Here is a 27,009-nt window from a genome sequence, read left to right as displayed (position 1 = left end):
TAGATTGAATTGACCAGTGTGATTCATCCATCTGACGTTTCAGTGGAGGAAAAAAAAAATTGATAACCCATGTTAAGATTTTTATATACCTTTATTTAGAAAACTAAGATCATGGCATCTGGTCCCATCACTTCATGGAAAATAGATTGGGAAACAGTGGAAACAGTGTCAGACTTTATTTTGTGGAGCTCAAACATCACTGCAGATGGTGATTGCAGCCATGAAATTGAAAGATACTTACTCCTTGGAAAGAAAGTGATGACCAACCTAGATAGCATATTAAAAAGCAGAGACATTGTTTGCCAACAAAGATCCATTTGGTCAAGGCTATGGTTTTTCATGTATGGATGTGAGAGTTGGACTATAAAGAAAGCTGAGCACTGAACAATTGATGCTTTTGAACTGTGGTGTTTGAGAAGACTCTTGAGAGTCCCTTGGACTACAAGGAGATCCAACCAGTCCATCCTAAAGGAGATCAGTCCTGGGTGTTCATTGGAAGGACTGATGCTGAAGCTGAAACTCCAATATTTTAGCCACCTCATGTGAAGAGCTGACACATTGGAAAAGACCCTGATCCTGGGAGGGCTTGGGGACAGGAGGAGAAGGGGATGACAGAGGATGAGATGGCTGGATGGCATCACTGACTCGATGGACATGAGTTTGAGTAATCTCCAGGAGTTGCTGATGGACAGGGAGGCCTGGCATGCTGCGATTCATGGGGTCACAAAGAGTCAGACATGACTGAGCGACTGAACTGAACTGAACTGATGGAGTGGATTTTTTTTTTTTTTTCATTTATTTTTATTAGTTGGAGGCTAATCACTTTACAATACCATAGTGGGTCTTGTCATACATTGACATGAATCAGCCATGGATTTACATGTATTCCCCATCCCGATCCCCCCTCCCACCTGCCTCTCTACCCAATCCCTCTCGGTCTTCCCAGTGCACCAGGACCGAGCACTTGTAGAGAGGGAGGTGGGAGGGGGGATAGGGATGGGGAATACATGTAAATCCATGGTTGATTCATGTCAATGTTTGAAAAGACCCACTGCAGTATTGTAAAGTGATTAGTCTCCAGTAGGAGAGGAATTTTTTAAATTTTTCTTTGCATTTTTATTTTTCACATTTTTGTCTAAATGAGCATGACTTTGATAATCAGATAAAAAAACAATTGTTTAGAAAAGAACCTGTCTGTGACTTTGGGTTCTGAAGACACCTTTGATATGTTAGTATGAAAAGAAATTGTGAGACCCTGACCTCCATTAATATCTCTAATCCCAGCATGCTACTAATCTGTACAGGGAACACATTTAATAATAGTGATGTAATGTGGACCTCTTGGTATCCAATTTTTAGAATTTGCACTCAGGAAACTGTATAAAACTGAAGCATGTTTACAAAACAGATTGTAGTAGAATCAACCTTCACACTCTTAAAGTTCAGGTGAAACTAACTAGAGACATGAGCTGGCCATGAGGACTGAGGAATGCAACTAGGGCAGGGCGCTAGTATTTCAATCCAACAGAGCAGGAAGGCAAGGAATACTGAGTACATTTGGTATGGAAAGAAACACAGATGTGGGTGTATAATATAATGGTGCAACAGTAACATGGGATAAACTAATCACAAGTCACAAATATTGGAAGAAAGTAGTTTAAATTAACTAAACTCCAATTCTCTGCAGAGAATTAACAGGAAATATTAATGTGACTAACCAAGGACAAGCATTGCAATCATCCAATGGGTGTAAAAGACTAGAAGAACTGTAAACAGCAAAGCAAGCTGCTTTCTGTGAGACATGGGCCAAAGGGTGGGGAAGGATGGGTGAGGGACTGCTATCTTTTATTTTAAGTCCCTCTAATCTACTTAAACTTTTATCCTATGCCCATGCTACTTTGATAAAACATTAAACAGAGAAAAAATTAATAGCAGATGACAGAGCTCTCTTCCTCTCCAAGAGGTTCAGAAAGCTGAGAAAGTCACACTGGTGCCGTCTGTGATTTTAGGATTCCAAGTCATGCAAGCTAAAATCACCCTGAATTTATTTATACAAAATGTAGGGTTCCATAACCCAAAGAAGTAGATGGTTCTAAGAGATTAGATGGATATGCATCCCTTTTGATGACAAGTGCGGTACTGAGATCTACTTCCTGATTTAAGGGGAGAAAAGGCTCCAACTGACTTGTTTTTTCTCTGGGGGACAGATGTGCTGAGTGTTGCAGCTATAAAAACCGAGGGCTCTAGCACAGTTAGCAGCTGACACAGACCTGCAGACTGCAATTCCCCACAGTCTCCAGTCACCACCTATTTAATTTTTGTTAGATTTCCTGGGCTTTAGTTTATTAGAGCAGGGGTTAGCTTGATGCAGTGAAATCAGATTAGGAGCAGTTCACTTCATGTGACTTTATTTTCATTAATATTCCTTAAATAGCAGATCAGTAAACAGCATTGATGACCAAGCTCCTGGATCCCATTTGGCCTGCCCTGAATGCTAGTAAATCCAGGTAACGTCTTCCCAAGACTCAATAAAAATTGGACACAATGTTTCAGCCAGGCTCCAGCATCTGCTGAAGTACTTGTGAATTTAGCTCTGATGTAAGAAACTATTATTTAAAGACTGATTTTATTGTAACAGTTCCTGTTGAATCTCATTAGTGAATTCTTGAATGCATTGGCTTCCTCTGTTGTGTTTTCATGATGCTATTTCTCTGTAAGACCCTCAGGGCTTAGTGAGGTTTCATTAAGGTGAGGGCACTAACAGATTGATCCAAGAGCAATCAGAACCAGTGGGATTTGAATTGTGACTTGAGTTGGAATGTCAGGAGGAAATGTATCCTTAAGTAGATACCAGTTGACCCCAAACTGAGAATTAGGATATTAATGTTTACTATTGAAGATGAGGTGGAATATACATTATACATTTATTTATATATATATTACATATTTTATATATTATATATTAAATATATATTTTATATATTATATGATAAATATATATAAATACTATAAATATATATAATATATATAAATATATATAAATACTATTGAAGATGAGGTGGAATATACATTATACATTTATTTATATATATATTACATATTTTATATATTATATATTAAATATATATTTTATATATTATATGATAAATATATATAAATACTATATATAGTATAGTATATATAATATATATAGTATTATATAATATATATATATAGTGTATATAATATATATAGTATTATATATATAATAGGAGCATCCCTGGTGGCTCAGTGGTAAAGAATCTGCCTGTAATGTAGGAGACACAAGCGATATGGGTTCAATTCCTGAGTCAGGAAGTTCCCCTGGAGAAGGAAATGGCAACCCATTCCAGTATTTTTGCCAGAGAAACCTCAGGGACAGAGGAGCATACAGTCCATGGGGTCACAAAAGAGTCAAACACAACTGAGCGACTAAATAACAACACATACACAATACTTACTACCAAGCTTTCCCCAGTTCCCTTCTACACACACACACTTAGCTGAAAGGTGAGAAAAGCAGATATCTGTGCCTGCCTGCTTTACATCAGTCAGTCTTCTAACAAACAATTGCACCGGTTGTCTGCCTGATACTATCATAGGCACTTTGGAAACCTCTTTGGACCAATCATACATAAATGCCTGCTCTCATGGAGTTTACTTTCTAATGTGCTGTTCTTAGACACTCAGTCATGTCCACTTCTTTGTGACCCTATGGACTGTAGCTTTCCAGGCTCCTCTGTCCAGGCAAGAATACTGGAGTGGGTTGCCATTCCCTCCTCCAGGGGATTTTCCTAACCCAGAAACTGAACCCAGGTCTCCCACATTGCAGGTGAATTCTTTACTCCCCGAGCCACAGGGAAGCCCTCCTTTCTAATGTAGTGCTGAGCAATATGGAAAGCTGGGGGTATGATATGGGTGTGAAGCTCATGCTGTGGGCAATTGACACTGAGATACAGCCACAGGGCCCATCAACCTAGCCATCAGTGTGTTCCTCCCCTTTCTGCTAGTAATGAAATTAATTTTACAAACCAGCATTTGTTGTCACTCTAAATTTTCAAAGCATTTCGTACACATCAATACAAATTTATCTTCTCAACCTCTGTATTCTTATTCTCCCCACTATACAGTGGAGACAAAAGACAGAGGAGGTGTAGGTAATCAGCAACCTATGCTTTATCCTTTATGCCATGCTGTTTTCATAAATTAGCAGCAAAAGCATTAAACTTCAATCCAGAATAGAGAAACCAATCTAAGCATCAAAAGAACAAAAGTCCAGGCAGTTTATTGTAACTGCCGCAATTCATGTTTTCATTTAAATTTATGAATGGAGGTGACCTTGAATAACCACAACTAGAAAAAATGATTTCTTCATTCCTACCTGCATGTGACCTAACACAGATATGACCTAACCGAGTCAGTGGTTCACAGTGGCTCCCACATGTCATCTATCCTGGAACCTAGCTTCTAGGTTTGCTTAATGATCTCTTGTGCCAGAGATTCTGCACCAGCTGGTTTCAATTGTAAGGCTTTGATAATATGTCAGAATTAAAGTTAGGCAGCTACTGGGCATTTCCGGTCACAGGAGGGATATAGAATATTGGGTTGAAGTGGTATCTAAGAAATGTCATCTCAGAAAACAGCTGACCACACTTATCCTGCAAGGAAAAAAATTAAAAGGAAAATCCATCTCAATTCAAGTGACATTGTTTCCAGATCAGCAGAATCACTAATTGTTTTATGATCATGACTTTTTAAGCTTTCATAAAGCAAAGTAACAATAAAACATCCAAACCCTTTGGTCAGGTACTTTGGACATGACTCATGATACAATGACTGGCAAATGGCTGTCTTAAGTCTGACTGACTGCAAGGAGTGTATGACCCAAAGTCAGGAGCCCTGAGCTCTCATCTCACTTCTGTCTCTCAATAAGTGAAGGACGTAGATCAATAACATTGGTCCAGATGCACAGCGTATGTAAGTTCATTTATTCCTTACAATAACTCTTTGTTTTTTGTTACTACCCCTACTCCTCTGTTAAGAAAACTGAGGCTCACAGAGTTCAGATAAGCTTTGCAGCATCCCACAGCTAGCAAGAGCAGAACCAAGATAAGAACCCAAATCACCTGACTCCACAATTCCTCATTGTTTTATTGGTCTTTATCTGTTTCACAACAAAACTGGCATAATGACACCCACCCAATCTTTCCCAGAGAGCTTCTATGAAATGAAGTGAGCTAATATTTATTTTAAAAGATGTTTAATATGCAAATATTTATTGAAAATTTACTTCTGTTTAGTACTAAGCTTAGTATTAATATAACAGGTGAATTATGAAGTATAAGGTACAGCCTCTATCCAATTGTAGGCTGTTATTGTCATGGTCAGTTTCTACATATTGATAATGTCATCACTCAGTAACTTCCTTATGTGCTAATTATCCAAAGCGTCCAGATTCATCCTGCACCACTAGGAATTCATGACACCCGTGATATTACTAGGAAGTTATCACTGTCTTGGACATCAACCCTAACCCAGAAGGCTGTGATTCAGTTTCTGGATTGTCAAAATGTGATCCACATTCTCATTCTAGTTCCTGTCATGTTAATTCTCTAAAAACCTCTTCCACTGTCCATCCTTTCACCTTCTGTCTTCATATCATGGAGAAAGAGTAACTTGCCTTGAAGTGTGTGCTCAGGAATGCTGCAGCTCTCAGAGAGAAGGTGTAAAACATGCTGAGCCCAACAGAGGCCCTGAGAAAGTCCTAGGTGGTGTTAATATTTAATTTTTATAATCAGTATGTCAACTTCACAGAAAATAAAACTGCAAAAGTCCTTTCCAGCAAAGCTATTACAGTCTAAAAAGAAGAAGCCAAGTATTCCCTTTATACAGGTTGTCATAGCATGTGGTGAGGAGTCTTTCATTCTGTGGCATTTTTCTGGAGTTATTGAAAGCTAAAGATATGATTGACTAGATTAATTCTCAATTAACACAGAATTTAAATATAAATATCTTAAAAGGTGATGGTTAAGGGAAACTTTGATAGAATTATGCACCTGTTAACATGACCATTCTGATGGGATGATCCATGTAGATAAAGTACAGTGACAAAGATACTAGAAATAAATGAAGTAATTTATACCAAATGAAAAGAATTACAACTCCTATTTTATCCAAGTGAGTAAAATTATTCTAATTTTTTCATGGAAAAATTCTCCAATTTATCAGCTGCCCAGAGTGGGTAAAATGTGCTCACTTTCTTGTGTCTGATATTATATTTTCCTTCTTTTTCTGTTACTATTCTTGCTGATGAACAGGATGGGTGACATTTTACACCGGAGAACATGAATAAATTGCAGAGCTGAAATTTTTCTCTAGAAACATAGTTTTTCTTCAGAGGCATTTGATAACACTGGCCAGATATTCACCCTTTTACACCCAGGGCATGTGAGTGAACATTTGCATCTTTTGTTTAATCGTCCACCCTGCTTTCTTAAGTTATTGACACATTCATTATGCAGATGTGGGGTGGTACATGTTTACATCCCCATCACCTGATGCATCTGTCACTTCAAGTACACATATGGGTCATCATGGTCTATGCCCTTAAGTCCTGTATCAACATTGCGGAGAGTATGGATGACAAAAGAAAACTGCACTTCATAGTTCTGCCAAAAGTGACAGGATTAACCAAAAGCATAGAGAGGGCCCAAACCTTTGCATATGTATCACTTATGTCCTTGCATATGTATCACATGTCCTTTGCATATGTATCATTTATGTCCTGTTCTTTCTTGTTTGGGCCAAAGAGGAAAATAAACAAAGCTAAGAACAGAAATTCTAATGCAGGAGGTCTAATTCATTTCCTTGGCCTTAGTGCAACGAGTCATAGACTTCTCTGAAGTGACAACTGCAGCATTCAGATCATTTGAGCTTGCCTTCATAGTTTACACATTAGAAATCTGCTCCCCAGTGAAGGCTAATGATTGCCTCTAAGGTTATATAAAGGTTATACAGGGCTGCTTTTACTGATGGCAACCCCAAAAGAGTTCTTTCAAAGTCAAAGTCAAAGCTACAGCTGTACCCCTGTTCCATGCACCTTGAATTTATCATTAGTTATTTCTCAACCCCTGGTGTCAACTTTGATCTAACAGTGTATCTTATCTAAAACATTGTATAGCAATGGTCATTGCACAGAGTGTACCCCTCATGATTCAACCTACACTAACAACTTCAAGATGATTTTTGAGAATAAAAAGGCTTTTCCTTCTTGTAGAGCATTTCAACAATCACTCTAAGTAATTCACATAAAATTGATGACAATAAACTGAGTTGTGACTTCCTACAAGCCTAGCCATGGAAATCACATCATTTCACATTTGAGAACTGAATTATAATGCCAAATTAATTTTTTTGAAGTATAGTTAATTTACAATGTTGTGTTCATTTCAAGTATACAACAGAGATTGAGATACATGTATAGTCTCTTTAAGATTCCTTTCCATTATAGGTTATTAAAAGATATTGAGACTAGCTTCCTGTTCTATACAGTAGGTCCTTCTTGTTTATCTATTATATATAGTAGTATGTTTATGTTAATCCCTAAATATGCTAACTCCTAATTCATCTCCTTCAACCCTGCTTTTTTCTTTGGTATCCATAGTTTGTTTTCTGCATCTGTGAAGGACACAATTAATTTAGAAAGGAAGGAAAAAAAAATTTTTTAAAGAAGTGAATTACATTATGTTGTAATATAAAATTGTATACAATAATGTAAATTCTCCATCGCTGAGCTCAACAGTATCTGCTTTAAATATTTTTTCAATTTATCATATTTTATCACTGTAAGCCTAAAAAAATGAACTATGAATGACATCATTTGCTTGATTATTGTAGCATGCAAATTTATTGATCAGATCCCAGAAACTGAGAGTAATAATTCAGTATTTGATTTCTTTTTTCTTTCATTTATTTTTATTAGTTGGAGGCTAATTACTTTATAATATTGTAGTGGTTTTTGTCATACATTGACATGAATCACTCATGGATTTACATGTATTCCCCATCCTGATCCCCCCCTCCCACCTCCCTCTCTACCCGATCCCTCTGGGTCTTCCCAGTGCACCAGGCCCGAGCACTTGTCTGATGCATCCAACCTGGGCTGATGATCTGTTTCACCATAGATAATATACATGATTTGATGCTGTTCTCTCAAAACATCCCACCCTCGCCTTCTCCCACAGAGTCCAAAAGTCTGTTCTATACATCTGTGTCTCTTTTTCTGTTTTGCATATAGGGTTATCATTGCCATCTTTCTAAATTCCATATATATGCATTAGTATACTGTAATGGTCTTTATCTTTCTGGCTTACTTCATTCTGTATAATGGGCTCCAGTTTCATCCAACTCATTAGAACTGATTCAAATTAATTCTTTTTAATGGCTGAGTAATATTCCATGGTGTATATGTACCACAGCTTCCTTATCCATTCATCTGCTGATGGGCATCTAGGTTGCTTCCATGTCCTGGCTATTATAAACAGTGCTGCAATGAACATTGGGGTGCATGTGTCTCTTTCAGATCTGGTTTCCTCGGTGTGTATGCCCAGGAGTGGGATTGCTGGATCATATGGCAGTTCTATTTCAGGTTTTTTAAGGAATCTCCACACTGTTCTCCATAGCGGTTGTGCTAGTTTGCATTCCCACCAACAGTGTAAGAGGGTTCCCTTTTCTCCACATCCTCTCCAGCATTTATTGCTTGTAGACTTTTGGATAGCAGCCATCCTGACTGGCGTGTAATGGTACTTCATTGTGGTTTTGATTTGCATTTCTCTGATAATGAGTGATGTTGAGCATCTTTTCATGTGTTTGTTAGCCATCTGTATGTCTTCTTTAGAGAAATGTCTGCTTAGTTCTTCGGCCCATTTTTTGATTGGGTCATTTATTTTTCCGGAATTGAGCTTCAGGAGTTGCTTGTATAATTTTGAGATTAATCCTTTGTCTGTTGCTTCATTTGCTATTATTTTCTCCCAATCTGAGGGCTGTCTTTTCACCTTGCTTATAGTTTCCTTTGTTGTGCAAAAGCTTTTAAGTTTCATAGGTCCCATTTGTTTATTTTTGCTTTTATTTCCAAAATTCTGGGAGGTGGGTCATAGAGAATCCTGCTGTGATTTATGTCAGAGAGTGTTTTGCCTGTGTTCTCCTCTAGGAGGTTTATAGTTTCTGGTCTTACATTCAGATCTTTAATCCATTTTGAGTTTATTTTTGTGTATGGTGTTAGAAAGTGTTCTAGTTTCATTCTTTTACAAGTGGTTGACCAGTTTTCCCAGCACCATTTGTTAAAGAGGTTGTCTTTTTTCCATTGTATATCCTTGCCTCCTTTGTCAAAGATAAGGTATCCATAGGTTCGTGGATTCATCCCTGTGCTTTCAATTCTGTTCCATTGATCTATATTTCTGTCTTTGTGCCAGTACCATACTCTCTTGATGACTGTGGCTTTGTAGTAGAGCCTGAAGTCCGGCAGGTTGATTCCTCCAGTTCCATTCTTCTTTCTCAAGATTGCATTAGCTATTCGAGGTTTTTTGTTTTTCCATACAAATTGTGAAATTATTTCTTCTAATTCTGTGAAAAATACCGTTGGTAGCTTGATAGGGATTGCACTGAATCTCTAGATTGCTTTGGGTAGCATAGCCAAATTTTGACAATATTGATTCTTCCAATCCATGAACATGGTATATTTCTCCATCTATTTGTGTCCTCTTTGATTTTTTTCATCAGTTTTTTATAGTTTTCTATGCATAGGTCTTTTGTTTCTTTATGTAGATATACTCCTAAATATTTTATTCTTTTTGTTGCAATGGTGAATGGTATTATTTCCTTAATTTCTCTTTCTGTTTTCTCATTGTTAGTGTATAGGAATGCAAGGGATTTCTGTGTGTTAATTTTATATCCTGCAACTTTACTATATTCGTTAATTAGCTTTAGTAATTTTCTGGTAGAGTCTTTAGTGTTTTCTATATAGAGGATCATTCACCTGCAGACAGAGAGAATTTAACTTCTTCTTTTCCTATCTGTATTCCTTTTACCTCTTTTTCTGCTCTGATTTCTGTGGCCAAAACTTCCAAAACTATGTTGAATAGTAGTGGTGAGAGTGGACACCCTTGTCTTACTCCTGATTTTAGGGGAAATGCTTTCAGTTTTTCACCATTGAGGGTAATGCTTGCTGTGGGTTTGTCATATATAGCTTTTATTATGCTGAGGAAAGTTCCTTCTATTCCTGCTTTCTGGAGAGTTTTAATCATAAATGAATGTTGAATTTTGTCAAAGGCTTTTTCTGAATCTATTGAGATAATCATATGGTTTTCATCTTTCAATTTGTTAATGTGGTGTATGACATTGAGTGATTTGCAGATATTATTTGTATTATTTGCAGATATTTGCATTCCTGGGATAAAGCCCACTTGGTCATGGTGTATGGTTTTTTAAATATGTTGTTGGATTCTGTACGCTAGAATTTTATTAAGGATTTTTGCATCTATCTTCATCAGTGCTATTGGCCTGTAGTTTTCTTTTTTTGTGGCATCTTTGTCTGGTTTTGGAATTAAGGTGATGGTGGCCTCATAGAATGAGTTTAGAAGTTTACCTTCTTCTGCAATTTTCTGGAAGAGTTTGAGTAAGATAGGTGTTAGTTCTTCTCCTAATTTTTGGTAGAATTCAGCTGTGAAGCCATCTGGTCCTGGGCTTCTGTTTGTTGGAAGATTTCTGATTACGGTTTTGTCTTCCTTGCATGTGATGGGTCTGTTAAGATCTTCCATTTCTTTCTGGTTCAGTTTTGGAAAGTTATACTTTTCTAAGTATTTGTCCATTTCATCCAAGTTGTCCATTTTATTGGCATAGAGCTGCTGGTAGTAGTCTCTTATGATCCTTTGGATTTCAGTGTTGTTGGTTGTGATCTCTCCATTTTCATTTCTAACTTTGTTAATCTTGTTCTTCTCCCTTTGTTTCTTAATGAGTCTTATTAACGGTTTGTCAATTTTGTTTATTTTTTCAAAAAACCAGCTTTTAGCTTTGTTGATTTTTGCTATGGTCTCTTTAGTTTCTTTTGCATTTATTTCTGCCCTAATTTTTAAGATTTCTTTCCTTCTACTAGCCCTGGGGTTCTTCATTTCTTCCTTCTCTAGTTGCTTTAGGTGTAGAGTTAGGTTATTTATTTATTTATTTTTTCTTGTTTCTTGAGGTAAGCCTGTAATGCTATGAACCTTCCCCTTAGCACTGCTTTTACAGTGTCCCATAGGTTTTGGGTTGTTGTGTTTTCATTTTCATTCTTTTCTATGCATATTTTGAATTCTTTTTTATTTCTTCTATGATTTGTTGGTTATTCAGAAGCGTGTTATTTGGTCTCCATATGCTTGATATTTTAATATTTTTTTCCTGTAATTGAGATCTAATCTTACTGAACAGTGGTCAGAAAAGATGACTGCAATGATTTCAATTTTTTTGAATTTACCAAGACTAGATTTATGGCCCAGGATGTGATCTATTCTGGAGAAGGTTCCATGTGCACTTGAGAAAAAGGTGAAGTTGATTATTTTTGGGGTGAAATTTCCTATAGATATCAATTACGTCTAGCCAGTCAATTGTGTCATTTAAAGTTTGTGGCTCCTTGTTAATTTTCTGTTTAGTTGATCTATCCATAGTTGTGAGTGGGATATTAAAGTCTCCCACTAATATTGTGTTACTATTAATTTCCTCTTTCATACTCGTTAGCATTTGCCTTACATATTGCGGTGCTCCTATGTTGGGTGCATATATATTTTATAATTGTTATATCTTCTTCCTGGATTTATCCTTTGATCATTATGTAGTGTCCTTCTTTGTCTCTTTTCACAGACTTTATTTGAAAGTCTATTTTATCTGATATGAGTATTGCCACTCCTGCTTTCTTTTGGTCTCCGTTTGCATGAAATATTTTCCAGCCCTTCACTTTTAGTCTGTATGTGTCCCTTGTTTTGAGGTTGGTCTCTTGTAGACAGCATATTTAGGGGTCTTGTTTTTGTATCCATTCAGCCAGTCTCTGTCTTTTTGTTGGGGAATTCAAGCCATTTACCTTTAGGATAATTATTGATAGGTATGGTCCCGTTGCCATTTACTTTGTTGTTTTGGGTTCACGTTTATACAACCTTTCTATGTTTCCTGTCTAGAGAAAATCCTTTAGCATTTGTTGAAGAGCTGTTTGTTGGTGTTGAATACTCTCAGCTTTTGCTTTTCTGTAAAGCTTTTGAATTCTCCTTCATATCTGAATGAGATCCTTAGTAATCTAGGTTGTAGGTTATTCTCTTTCATTACTTTAAGTGTGTCCTGCCATTCCCTTCTGGCCTGAAGTGTTTCTATTGATAGATCAGCTGTTATCCTTATGGGAATCCCTTTGTGTGTTATTAGTTGTTCTCCCTTGCTGCTTTTAATACTTGTTCTTTGCGCTTGACCTTTGTTAATTTGATTAATATGTGTCTTGGGGTGTTTCGCCTTGGGTTTATCCTGTTTGGGACTCTCTGGGTTTCTTGGACTTGGGTGGCTATTTCCTTCCCCATTTTAGGGAAGTTTTCAGCTATTATCTCCTCGAGTATTTTCTCATGGTGTTTCTTTTAGTCTTCTTCTTCTGGGACTCCTATGATTCAAATGTTGGGGCGTTTCACATTGTCCCAGAGGTCCCTGAAGTTGTCCTCATTTCTTTTGATTCTCTTTTCTTTTTTCCTCTCTCCTTCATTTATTTCCACCATTTTATCTTCTACCTCACTTATCCTATCTTCTGTCTCCGTTATTCTACTCTTGGTTCCCTCCAGAGTGTTTTTGATCTCATTTATTGCATTATTCATTTTTAATTGACTTTTTTTTTTATTTCTTCTAGATCCTTATTAAACATTTCTTGCATCTTCTCAATCTTTGTCTCCAGGCGATTTATCTGTAACTCCATTTTGTTTTCAAGATTCTGGATCATTTTTATTATCATTATTCTAAATTCTTTTTCAGGTAGATTCCCTATCTCCTCCTCTTTTGTTTGACTTGGTGGGCATTTTTCATGTTCCTTTACCTGTTGGGTATTTCTCTGCCTTTTCATCTTGTTTAGATTGCTGTGTCTGAAGTGTGCTTTCTGTATTCTGGAGGTCTGTGGTTCCTTTTTATTGTGGAGGTTTCACCCAGTGGGTGGGGTTGGACGATTGGCTTGTCAAGGTTTCCTGGATAGGGAAACTTCCATCGGTGTTCTGGTGCATGGAACTGGATTTCTTCTCTCTGGAGTGCAATGGAGTGTCCAGTAATGAGTTTTGAGATGGGTCTTTGTGTTAGGTGTGACTTTGGGCAGCCTGTATGTTGACGCCCAGGGCTATTTTCCTGCATTGCTGGAGAATTTGCGTTGCATGCCTTGCTCTGAAATTTCTTGGCTCTTGGGTAGTGGTTGGTTTCATTGTAGGTATGGAGGCTTTTGGATGGTCTCTTATTACTTAATGTTCCCTGTAGTCAGGAGTTTTCTGGTGTACTTAGGTTCTGGGCTTAAGTCTCCTGCCTCTGGATTTCAGTTTTATTCTTCCAGTAGTCTCAAGATTTCTCCAACTATACAGCACTGATAATAAAACTTCTAGGTTAATGGTGAAAAGATTCTCCACCATGAGGGACACCCAGAGAGGTTCACAGAGTTACATGAAAAAGAGGAGAGAGAGGAGAGAGATAGAGATGACCAGGAGGAGAAAAAGGGGGACTCAGGAGTAGAGAGACAGATCTAAATAGTTTACTGTTTCCAAAGTGTTCTCCGTAGCCCAGACACCCACAAAGATTCACAGAATTGGATTGGGAAGAGAAGGGGAAAGGACGAAATAGAGGTGTTCTGAGGTAGAAAACGGAGAGTCAAAACTGGGAGAGAGTAATCAGCACACTCCTGATTAAAAGTGAGAACTGAATATTGGATTCTTAAATGTCCAAAATTTATATCACCTACTGAAACACAAAGATTAAAAATCTAGAGTAGAGGTTAGACTCTTAAAAATACAATATTAAAAACAAAAACACAAAAATTTTAGAAATATATCTGAAGTTTGGTTTAAATATAGGGCCTCTCCCTTTTTTTTTCCTTTGCAAGGTTATTGTGAAATGAAAATGAAAATTAAGGAGTAGTAGAGGAGTAATAGAGGACTTTAAAAGAAAATAAGAGAAAAAAAAAAGAAAAAAAATTTTTTTTCTTATTAAAAAAATTGTAAAAATATAGGAAAATGAAAGTTTACAAGTAATGGGGGAGTAATAGGGAATTTTAAAAGAAAATAAAAGAGAAAAAATAAAAAAGAGAAGAAAAGAAAAAAATTTTTTAATTAAAAAAAAAAAGTAAAAATATATCTAGGAATTTCTCTGGAGCTGTTGCAGTCAGTGTGGGTTTGGTTCAGTTTCAGATAGTTCCTCATTCCAGGTTACACTTCTTGATATCTATAGGTCCCTTCCAGTGTAGTTGGTGTTACCTACAGGGATTTTAATCTTTTGCACCAGTCCCTTCTGAAGCAATTCCCTTTGTTTATTTGGCTTCTGTTTGCCAGTCTGTCTTCACTGTCTAATTTCCCCCCTGATACAGGCGGGTGGAGGTGGCCTCTTTTTCAGGTTCGCTAGTTCAGTCCTGCTGCAGGGAGGGAGGGGCGCTGCAGGCAGATATCGCTGGGTGTGAGGAGCACTCACAGTGTCCCAGCCACACTGGGTTTGCCCCCGCTCACGGGTGTGTGTGCTTTCCCCATCTACACTGCTCAGGCTCCCAGCTGCTCTATATGGAACGTGCCCTGCGTTGCGTGTGATTCCAATTTTCAGGTATTCCACAAAAGCATGGACTCGGTTGCTCCTGCGTTTTGTGCCTTCCCCGGCCTGAGCAGCTCAGGCAGCCAGGAGCTTGACAGGCACACTCTCCCCAGGTGCAGTTTGCCTTCTCCCCTCCATGGCCCCAGCCTCAGTTTCTGCCCGGCCAGTCAGGTGCGTGCGCCTTGTCTTTAGCCACGACCCTCCTGGCAGATGTCGACCATCCAGAATATCAGGAAGTCTTTGGTTAGAAACTGGAGGCCTGTTTGCAGTGTGGTAGGGGATGCCTTCTCTGGGGCCGAGTTTGCCCCTTTCCCCTCCCCGCTGCCTCCTGCTTCCAGCAGGGATGGGCCGGTCCGCAGGCAGCTAGCTCTTCTCTGGACTTGCTCAGTCCCTTTGTTCTGCGAATGGCCGGCAGTGTGTTCGGGCCATTTAATTTTCTCTCTCTCTTTTGCTATCCCACAGTTTAAGTTGCTATCTCACAAAAGCTCCCTCCGATTGCCCTCAGGGCATTCAGTCCCAGTCCTTACCCTAGGCAATGCCACCCGCTCCTCTCCATTCTGCCCCCACTTGCTGGTGGCGGATGCGGGTGTCTGGGGTACTTTTCTGCTGGGAGTTCCTTTTAGGCACGTAATCTGTGGATTTTATTTATTTTTCCTCCCAGTTAGGTTGCCCTCCAAGATTTGAAAACTTCTCCCAGAACCGCCAGTGCGAGGGTTTCCTGGTGTTTGGAAACTTCCTCTATTACAACTCCCTTCCCGGGATGGATCTCCATCCCTAGCTCTTTTGTCTCTCTTTTTATCTTTTATATTTTGTCCTACCTCCTTTCGAAGACAATGGGCTGCTTTCCTGGGCGCCTGATGTCCTCAACTAGCAATCAGAAGTTGTTTTGTGAAGTTTGCTCAGCCTTCAAATTTTCTTTCGATGAATTTGTAAGGGAGAAAGTGGTCTCCCCGTCCTAGTCCTCCACCATCTTGGCTCCTCCCCCAGTATTTGATTTCATATGATACCAGCCAAAGTCTATAAGGAGGGTAAAGATTGCATTTAAGCTGTGGTCCACTTAAGTTTCATTTCAAAGGCTTTAATAGGCAGTGTTATTTTCTTTTCTTCTAATTAACATCTTTTAAAAAGTAATGCAACCTATAATTTCAATGACCAAATTTTCCAAAAGTCTGATTCATTCACCACAGGAAATACCATTGTCCAACTTTTAATCTTAGCTTACTCTTTGCTTCCACCTAGCGTACTTTCACTAGTATAACAAGTTTTAAAATGGCATATGTATTTACATAAAACGTTTTGAAAGAAAAACTTGGTTTATATAGCACACAGATTTTGTTCATTTTGCTTTTCTTGTTATTTAACAATGACAGTATCTTATTTTCTATATGGGCAAAATGAAAAGAATACACTAAAAAAGTTGAGTATAATGAGTATATTTGCCTATCATTAAAAGAATTAATAGCAATGTTCTAGCAGCATTCTCTTTTCAGACTAATAAATGAAAGTTTAGCAAACTTACAATGCATCGGCAAGCACATTTATAAATTATAAGATTTCAAAAGAATCACAAACATCATTCTAGCACTGTTCCCCCTTTTTAAAAACAGATGAGGACACTGAGAGGTAAAATGACTTGTTCAAAGTCACAAAGCCAGCTGCTTGTCAAGGCAGGACTAGAAATGAGGTCATCCAACTCCCTATAGAAACTTAGTGGTACCAAGGGAACATTTCATGCAAAGGTGGGCACAATAAAGAAGATCAAACCAGTCAATCCTAAAGGAAATCAACCCTGAATATTCATTGGAAGGACTGAAGCTTCAATACTTTGGCCACCTGATGCAAAGAGCCGAGTCATTGGGAAAGACCCTGATGTGAGAAAGATTGAGGGCAGGAAGAGATGGGGACGACAAAGGATGGGATGGTTGATGGCATCACTGATTCAATGGACATGAGTTTGAGCAAACTCCAGGAGACCATGAAGGAGAGAGAAGTCCAGTGTGCAGCAGTCCATGGAGTCATAAAGCATTGGACAGGACTGAGCGACTGAACAACAGGAAGTTCCCATAGAGGGTGCCATGGGTCACACATCCTGCTTTCTGACTCGATGTCAGAGTTAGTGTTGTAAAATTACCCACACTAGATAAAAAGAACGGTTATCTTTAGTTTACTTAATGGAGTTGTGTCCTCAGTCTCTCGGTAGTGTCCAACTCTTTGTGACCCTATAGACTGTAGCCACAAGGCTTCCTGTCCATGGAATTTTCCAAGCAAGAATACTAGAGTCGGTTGCCATTTCCTCCTCCAGGGGATCTTCCCTGTGACCCAGGGATTGAACACTCATCTCCTGCACTGGCAGGCGAATTTTTTAACCTAGGAAGCCCAAATGCCAGGTGGGCTGACCTTCTCTAGTAATCTCAACCACCCATTCTGCCTGATGATTACAGGCATGACTCCAGGGCCACCATATCAGAGTGAAGACAACACTTGTATCTGAGGAAGAAGTTACCAAGCCACCCGCTCAATACACCTGTGAACCTGCCACAGACCTTAAGTTACCTTCTTTTTTTAGAGAGTTACTATCTCAAAATTCTACCTGATCACAAAATTTAACAGATTTTTCCACAGTAAGCACAGTCAATGATGCTTCTTATAAAGGACAATTTAAGTGAGGTATGAATAGTTATATTTTCACTTAAACTCACTAAAGCATAGCACTTTATCTTTTCTGGCCATGCCCAATTACCTTCCTTTCTTAGACCTAAAGAATTTAAAGAGTTGTTGATAATCTATGATACTAACATGGGTGAGTGGGTGCATGTGCTCAGTTGTATCCAACGCTGAGCACCCATGGACTGTAGCAAGCCAGGTTCCTATGTCCATGGAATTTTCCAGGCAAGAATACTGGAGTGGGCTGCCATTTCCTTCTCTAGGGGATCTTCTTGATCCAGAGATCAAATCCATGTCTCTTGCATCTCCTGCATTGTCAGGCAGCTTCTTTACCACTGAGCTACCTAGGAAGCCCATGATACTAACAATGAAAGCTAATTCATGTGTCTGAGTCTGCTTGGACTACCAGAACAAAATACCATAGACAGGGTGGCTGAAACAACAGAAATTTATTTTCCCACAGTTCTGGAGGCTGGAGGTCCAAGATCATGGAGCCAGCATGTTCAGGTTCTGGTGAGAGTGCTCTACATGACTCATAGACAGCCACCTGCTTGCTGTTTTTCACACGGCTTTTCCTCAATGTCATTGCATGGAAAAAGTGATCGCTTAGAAGGACACAGCCTTCCAATGGTCTAGAACTCCATTCCAATGACTTCTTTCAGCCTTACTTACCTGTTAGGTGATCTCCATACACATTACCTCAGGGGTTAGGACTTCAATATATGTTTGGGGAGTACACAATTCAGTCCATTACATCAAGTATTTGATACACTAAAATGAAAAACTACTCTTTAATTGATTCAAAACACTGCTATTCTATATATGATTTTGAGAGATTTGTCCAAAGTAGATAACTTAGAAATCTTATGAACCCTACAAACTCACTTGAGAGGGAAAATAATAATACAAAGATTTTTATTTATAGTTAGTAGTTGTATCGCATCTTCTCCAAGGCCTACTTCTTCAATGCATTGCCAGTACGAGTGTTAAAGCAAAATTGTCTCCAAAATGTAGACACAGATCTCCATTTTTCACTTAGTTTTAACACCATGTATGGATTCTTAGAGACAAAAAGAGTTTTGAAGTTTGAATTAACCTCTAAATTTCCAGTCCCACTATAGTATTTCCTATTTTGTAGAAGAGGAAACTGAACCTCACAGATGTTCATAATAATAACATTGTTCCTATTAATTTAAAAAGTACTCCAATGTTTTTTCACTATATCTTTACACTAACGCATTGAGGGAAACTTAGTGAATGTCACTTTATGATTTCATCCACAAGAAAATTTAACATGCAGAGGACATGCAGTTTCCTCCACACTGCAAGTCCCAGAGTCAAGATATGAATATATTAGCAGAAGCCTGAACCAACAGAAATATCCACCAGATACATCCAAACAGCCATTCAACCACAAACACAGTGCCAGGATGTTCACAGTTAATTTAAAATATAGGAATGTAAACATCAATTACTGACAGATGAAAACACAAAATCATAAACAGCAGCAGGTAGAAGGTGTCGGAAGAGAAAGAGGAACAACAGCGTGATGGGCCAGCACCCTGAAAACAAGACATTAGAGTCACAGCTGGAAGCTTCACGGTTTTCAAGGGGGCTGCCACGCAGCAGTACCTCTCACGCTTCAGTCACCCGGGAAGCCCCCAGAGGTCATAAATGGACCCTCCCATGCCCTTTCCAGCACTCCTCACTCTGGGTCCATGGTCTGTCCAGCCATCACCAAGTGGAAATCAGTACCCATGCAGTTAAAAGCATGATAAGTGATTCTCTTCTGAAAGGTCAGAAAGTATGTTTTTGGAAAACACTCTCCTTAATATTAGCCATGATACTGGCAGGAGACAGAATCCAAATCAGTTGACTCAAGAGACTAACAGATTTTCTTTTTGGTGGTACTGAGGCATTGAGGGAAACAAAAAGTGATGTGAAAGCACCTGGAGGCCATCACAAGGGAAGCTTCTGCTTCCTGGGGACTGGAGGGGCAGGTAGTCTTCAGAAGCCCAGTAAGAATGGGGGTTGAAAAGGAGGCAGTGTTGGGAGGGTGAGCACCCTCCAGAAAACGTGGCTGGGGCAGGAGATGATGGCTGCCTCCTTTGTCCTCCATCCTCTAATTTCCTAGCTGTACTTCACATTAACTGAGACTAGACAGAAGCCGCCCAGCAGTGGGTCCCAGAGGTGGAGCCAGTGGGGTCAGTCTCCAGGACACAGAGCAGAAAGGAGAAGGAAAAGTGTGTTATGGGAGGCAGTGAGCATGCCCTCCCCTCATCTTTGGCATCTAAGAGTACTTTCTATACAAAATGGACTACTTTGAAAAATTATAGATCAAGCCTTAAGTGGTTCTGTAATTTTGCTAAAAGTAGAAGTGATTTTCTATACACATACCCCAAATATAGATAAACAGAGAGCAAAAGAAAGATATGGATAAAGATCAGTAGACTTTTCTTTAGGTGGTAACAGGTAAAGAATAAAACAGACGCAATTTGCCAAAGGATTCAGCAAACAAACAGCAAACTGATTCACCTAACTTATTTAGCAGCAACCAACCACATGGATGCACATTTCACTGGAATGTGAAGGCAAACCAACCACACAGCCAGAGTCTTGCTAAGCAAAGAGGACAAGCCACTGCCCCATGCCACACACCACCAGCCCCCTTAACACACACACACACACTCACACACACACACACACACACACACACACACACACACGGGAAACTATGGGAAGTGAAAGGCCTGGGATGTATGCAAGGCAGACAGTCCTGGTGGCCAGTGCCAGCAGCAAATATGGTCCACATGCTCACTTCACCTCAGGGACTCATCCCAGGGCACAGGGTCTGACCAGACCAAGATGACCAAGATGAAGATGCTAAAACCTTCCACTAGTCCCTCCCAGGGCAGAGATTAGACTAAGTCTGTGTCACAGTTTGGGCTTCCCTTGTAACTCAGTTGATAAAGACTCTGACTGCAGTACAGAAGACCCAGGTTCAATCCTTGTGTCAGGAAGATCCCCTGGAGAAGGAAATGGCAACCCACTCCAGTATTCTTGCCTGGAGAATCCCATGAACAGAGGAGCTTGGCAGGCTACAGTCCATGGGATCCCAAGAGTCGGACAAGACTTAGCGATTAAACCTCCACAATGTCACAATTGATAAAATATTTATTTTTCAAACCCTCTTGTCTGAAACTTGACATTAAGGAATGAGATCACTGCTCCCTCTCCCTTTCCTGCCCCCACTTCTGAGCCCCTCTCTCATGCCTACTTCTTGCCACCACTTCTGATCACCACCCTGCTGTGATCTCCCCCACCACTATGATCTCATAGCCACCTTCCACTGGGACCATGGTTGCTGACACACTCTGCTGCTTTCTCCCACAAATTTACTTTTCCCTCCCCTAGTTGGCTTGGACTAGACAAGTGGTCCCAAAGCACAGCTGCAAAGAAAGCAGCCACTGAAAACAAGTGTAGTTACAGCCCTAGAAACCCAAAGCAAAACTCACAGGAAGTTTCTCTATAAATATTGGGAAATGGACTGGAACAGTCACTTCTGAGAGCTTCTATACGATTTAATAAAGAGAATAATAAATACCTGCTTTTCTTCTTTCTTCTGAAAGTATTACTCAGTTAAAAGTTACATGTAGCACTTATAATAGCTGAAGTGACTTCTCTGGCCTTGAAGGCCCCTCCTGCCTCCTGACCAGTTCCTCCTTAGGTCGTAAGGCTGGACTCCACTTGGCCCCTCAAAGCCATTACTGATGCTTTACCCCACTTTCCTGAGCAAAGCTTCCCTCTCTGAACTCCCACACAGATTTGAAAATACTCCCAGGATATTACTCATTTCATGACTTAGCAATTAACACAGTATCTATGTTCCCTGGCAGACATGATTTTCAACTGCTGAGCTGAACTAGCAGTCAAAGAAGCAAGAAGAATTACCATATTAAATATGGTATTCATTAGAATCAAAGAATTCATATATTAATTGGCCATCCTAGATTTTAGGATACCATTTCCTTTTATATAGCAACCGACTATAAAATATTTCAGTAAACTGCTCATTCAGGTAACTAACAAACTCTCATGGCATCCTAGAGCACCAGGTTGCAAAGGATGGTATGAAGCCTATAAATGTTACCTGGTAATTCTCATCATCAGTATTATTCAGCCAACAATATTTAACACTCATTTGTGGTTAGTTGCTAAAATCATCTGCATTACAGATAAGGTATTTCTTAAGCATGCACACAGAGTAAAGACACTCATAAACAGAGAATAACTATTTATCTGGATCTCCTGAGTAAAGACTGGGCAGAATTTCAAATACTTTCTTAGCCAGGTATCTTTTATCTGAATAGTAGCCAAAACTAATGCATGTTATGTGCTTTGTGAAGGGCTCTGGAGCCAGGACAGGAAAGAGAGGTGGAGAATCCATCTTCCCCGTTTCCCACTGATAGGGCTCACTGAAGTCAGTAGACTGAGGTGAGTACACTGAGGGGGAGTCCATCTGCAGAGTCCATTTCCTCTCTACCTTAAAAATCCAACTCATCTTAAAAGCTATGTGACTCAGTTTTTCTGTGAAATCAACTTTGATTTTACCTTTATCACCTCTTTCATGTCTAATTTAATTTCACTCCCTGCCATCTGACATTTAATACCAACAATAATTTTAAGAAAGTATTGCCTACCACTTTGCTTAGTATTCATGATAAGCTACACATTTGCCTAAACAGACTTTAATATACTAAAGGAAAGGTAAGAAGTGGACTTGGTCAAGTGCAAAAGCCGAAGTTGAAAGTGTTGTTCTTTATCCTATTGCCATTTCTCTTTGATGTAGACAAAGGAAATCTGCAAAACCTTCAGGAAAATGCTGAATACAGTGTATTTTTCTGAATATAGTGGTTGTTTGCAATTGGCTTTGGGATGAATATTAAGGAGTTAACCACAGTGCAAGGTGATTAGGAAGCTTTCTCTTTATGTGACTTTATCTACATAGAATAGATATGTAGAAGCCTCTATTACCCGGCACTTCTACACTTTGTTGTTCTTTGCTGTCTAGTCCCTAAGTCTTGTCTGACTCTGCAACCCCATGGGCTGCAGCGTGCCAGGCTTACTTGTCCTTCACTATCTCCAGGAATTTGCTCTGACTCATGTCCTCTGAATCAGGGCTGCCATACAACCATCTCTTACTCTGTTACCCGCTTCTCCCACTGCTTCCACTCTTTCCCAGAATCAGGGTCTTTTCCAATGATTCAGCTGTTTGCATCTGATAGCCAAAGAACTATAGCTTCAACTTTAGCATCAGTTCTTCCAATAAATATTCAGGGTTGATTCCTCTAGATTGACTGGTTGGATCTTCTTGCAGTCCAATGGACTCTTAAGAGTCTTCGCCACCACCACAGTTCAAAAGCATCAATCCTTCGGTACTCGGCTTTCTTCATGGTCCAACTCTCACATCCATACGTGACTACTGGAAAAACCTACATGGACCTTTGTCAGCAAAGTGATATCTCTGCTTTTTAATACCCTGTCTAGGTTTGTCACTCTTTCCTTTCAAGGAGCAAGCATCTTTTAATATCATATCTGCAGTCACCATGCACAGTGATCTTGGAGCCCAAGAAAAATTCTGTCACTATTTCCACTTTGTTCCTTGCTATTTGCCATGATCTGATGGGACCTGATCCCATGATCTTAGCTTTTTAATTGTTGAGGTTTAAGCTGGCTGTTTCACTCTCTTCTTTCACCCTCATGAAGAAGCTCTTTGGTTCCTCTTCACTTTCAGCCATAAGGATGGTGTCATCTGCATATCTGAGGTTATTGATATTTCTCCTGGCAATCTTGTTTCCAGCTTATGATTCATCCAACCCAACATTTCATATGATATACTTTGTATACAAGTTAAATAAACAGAGTGACAATATACAGCCTTGACATATATTCTGTGGCATATGTCCTTTCCCAATTTTGAAGCAGTCCATTATTCCATGTCCAGTTCTAACTGTTGCTTCTTGACTTACATACTGGTTTCTCAGGAGACAGGTAAGGTGGTCTGTTATTTCCATCTCTTTAAGAATTTCCCACAGTTTGTTGTGATCCACACAGTCAAAGGCTTTTGCATAGTCAATGAAGCAGAAGTAGATGTTTTTCTGGAATACCTTTGCTTTCTCTATGCTTCAGTGAACATTAGAAATGTGATTTCTGATTCCTCTGCCTTTTCTAAATCCAGTTTGTACAGCTGAAAGTTTTCAGTTCACATACTACTGAAGCCTAACTTGAAGAATTTTTTTTAGCCTAATCTTGCTAGCATGTAAAATGAGCACAGCTGTAGAGTAGCTTAAATGTTTCTGGCATTGCCCTTCTTTGGGATTGGAATGAAAGCTGACCTTTTCCAGTCCTGTGGCCACTGCTGAGTTTTCCAAATTTGCTGACATATTTAGCAAAGTCTTTCAGGATTTGAAATAGCTCTGCTGAAATTCCATCACCTCCACTAGCTTCGTTCATAGTGGTGCTTCTTAAGGCCCATTTGACTTTATACTCCAGGATGTCTGGCTCTAGATGAGTTATTGCACCCTCATGATTATCTGGGTCATTGAGACCTTTTTTTGATAGTTCTTCTGTGCATTCTTGACACCTCTTCTTAATCTTTTCTGCTTCTGATAGGTCCTTACCTTTTCTGTCCTTTATCATGACCTTCTTTGCATGAAATATTACCTTGATATCTCCAAGTTTCTTGACGATATTTCTAGTCTTTCCCATGCTAATGTTTTGCTCTATTTCTTTGCATTGCTCACTTAAGAAGGCCTTCTTGTCTCTCCTTGCTACTCTCTGGAACTCTGTATTCTGTCAGATATGGCTTTCCCTTTCTCCCTTGCCTGTCACTTCTCTTTACTCAGCTATGTGTAAAGTCTCCTCAGACAACCACTTTCTCTTTCTCATTTCCCCCACTTTGGTATGGTTTTAGTCACAGCCTCCTGTATAATGTTAAAAACCTCCGTCCATATTCTTCAGGCACCCTACCAAATCTAATCTCTTGAATATATTCACCACCTCCACTGTATAATCATAAAGGATTTTATTTAGGTCATACCTGAATGTCCTAGTGGTTTGAGCTACTTTCTTCAATTTAAGCCTGAATTTTGCAATAAGGAGCTCGTGACTTGAACCACAGTCAGCTTCATGTCTTGTTTAAGCTGACTGCATAGAACCTCATCTTTGGCTGCAAAGAAGACAATCAATCAGGTTTTAGTATTGACCATCTGCTGATATCCATGTATAGGATCATCTCTTGTGTTGTTGGAAAAGGATGTTTGCTATAACCAATGTGTTCTCTTGACGAAACTTTATTAGCCTTTGGCCTGTTTCCTTTTGTACTCCAAGGTCAAACTTGCTCCAGGTATCTCTTGACTTCCTACTTTTGCATTCCAATCCCTTGTGATGAAAAGAATATCTTTTTGGTGTTAGTTCTACAAGATCTTATAGGTCCTCACAGAATCATTCAACTTCAACTTCTTTGGCATTAGCCTTTGGGTAGACTTGGATTACTGGGATAGCGAATGATTTCCCTGGAAAATGAGTTGAGGTCTTTCTGCCATTTTTGAGATTGCATTTTGGACTCTTGCTGACTATGAGGGCTACTCCATTTCTTCTAAGGGATTCTTGCCCACTAGTAAATATAATGGTCATCTGATTTAAATTCTCCCATTCCCATCCATTTTATTCAATGATCCTTAAGATGTTGATGTTCAATATTGAAATCTTCTGCTTGACCATGACTAATTTACCTTGATTCATGGACCTGACATCCCAGGTTCCTAGGCAATTATTGTTCTTTACAGCATTGGACTTTACTTTCACCACGAGACACATCCACTACTGAGTATCATTTTTGCTTTGGTACAGGCTCTTCATTCTTTATGGAGCCATTTCTCTACTCTTTCCCAGTAGCATATTGAACATGTTCTGACCTGGGGGGCTCATCTTCTGTGATCGTATCTTTTTGCCTTTCACATTGTTCGTAAAGTTCTCAAGGCAAGAGTACTGGAGTGGTTTGTCATTCCCTCCTCCAGGGAATATTATTTGGTCAGAACTCTTCACTATGATCTGTCTGTCTTGGGTGGCACTGCCTAGCATGGCTTGTTGCTTCATCAAGTTAGGCAAGCCCCTTCACTGTGATAATTAGCCAAGTAATAACTGACCTCCAGACAGATGTCCTAAGATAGGCTGCAGGATCCTAAACTATGTGCTCCATAAACACACACATATACATGTTACATGACCCTCAGCCTTGTGTCAGAAATCTGAGATTCATCACTTTCAAAGTATTTTCAAAATTAAATCCATGGACAGTAAACATGATTGGATTCTTTCTTCTCTTGGGTGTTAAGTAATATTTCTTGACCTCTTGATTTCTACATTGCTCCCTCTAAAACCTTCTCTGGCTTCTCACCAGATTCCTCCATGAAAATAAAGGCAATGTCTAGATTTATTCAATGACAAAGGTGTTGAAAAGGCAATGCATCTTACCACACCAAAAGCAAAAATAACAAGGGAAAATATGAACTGCATTTCATCATATTTAAAACTTTTTTGCTTCTAAGGACTTCATCAAGAAGATGAAAAGATAACACATAAAATGTAAAAAATGTACAATCAGATATCTGATAAGGAATTTATGCAGACTTGTGTAATGAGCCCTTATAACTCAATAATTACAAAATTAATAACTTAACTTAACTTTGCCCAATTAAAAATTGGCAAAGAATTTAAACAGGCACTTCTCCAAAGAAAATACAACAATGTCCAATAGGCACATGAAAACTGTTCAACATTATTAGCATTTAGAATATGCAGACCAAAATCACAATGAGATACCACTTCACACCCACTAGGATGGCTGACATCAAAACGACAAGAAATCACAAGTGTTGGTGAAAATGAAGAAAAAATGAAACCCTCATACATTGCTAGTGGGAATACAAAGTGAGCAGTCACTTTGGAAAATAGTGTCCACTACTAGATTTATATCCAAAAGAAATTAAAACATATGTGCGTACAAAAACGTGCACATGAATATTCATAGCAGCATTATTCAAAGAAGCCAAAAAGTGCAAACCCCCCAGAGGTTTTTCAACTGATGAATAGGTAAACAAAATATTATACATCCACCCAATGAAATATTATTTTTCCATAAAAAGTAGTATAATACTGATACATACTACAACCATGGATGGATTAAAACCAATACTGAATGAAGGATGCCAGTCACAAGCAAACACATATTGCATGATTCCATTTATTTGAAATATCATGATTAAGCAAATCTATAGAGATATAAACTAGACCAGTTGTTGCTTAGATCTGGGAAATTGCAAAATAATGGATAGTGAATGTTAATAGGAGTGGAGTTTCCATTCAGGGAAATGAAAATATCCTATAGGTTTTATGCATAGTATTTAAGATATGGAAACAGCTTAAATGTCCATTAATGGATGA

This window comes from Muntiacus reevesi, chromosome 19 (genome assembly GCF_963930625.1).
Source record: "Muntiacus reevesi chromosome 19, mMunRee1.1, whole genome shotgun sequence".
In the NCBI taxonomy this organism is placed as follows: Eukaryota; Metazoa; Chordata; class Mammalia; order Artiodactyla; family Cervidae; genus Muntiacus; species Muntiacus reevesi.
This window is presented reverse-complemented; position numbering follows the sequence as displayed.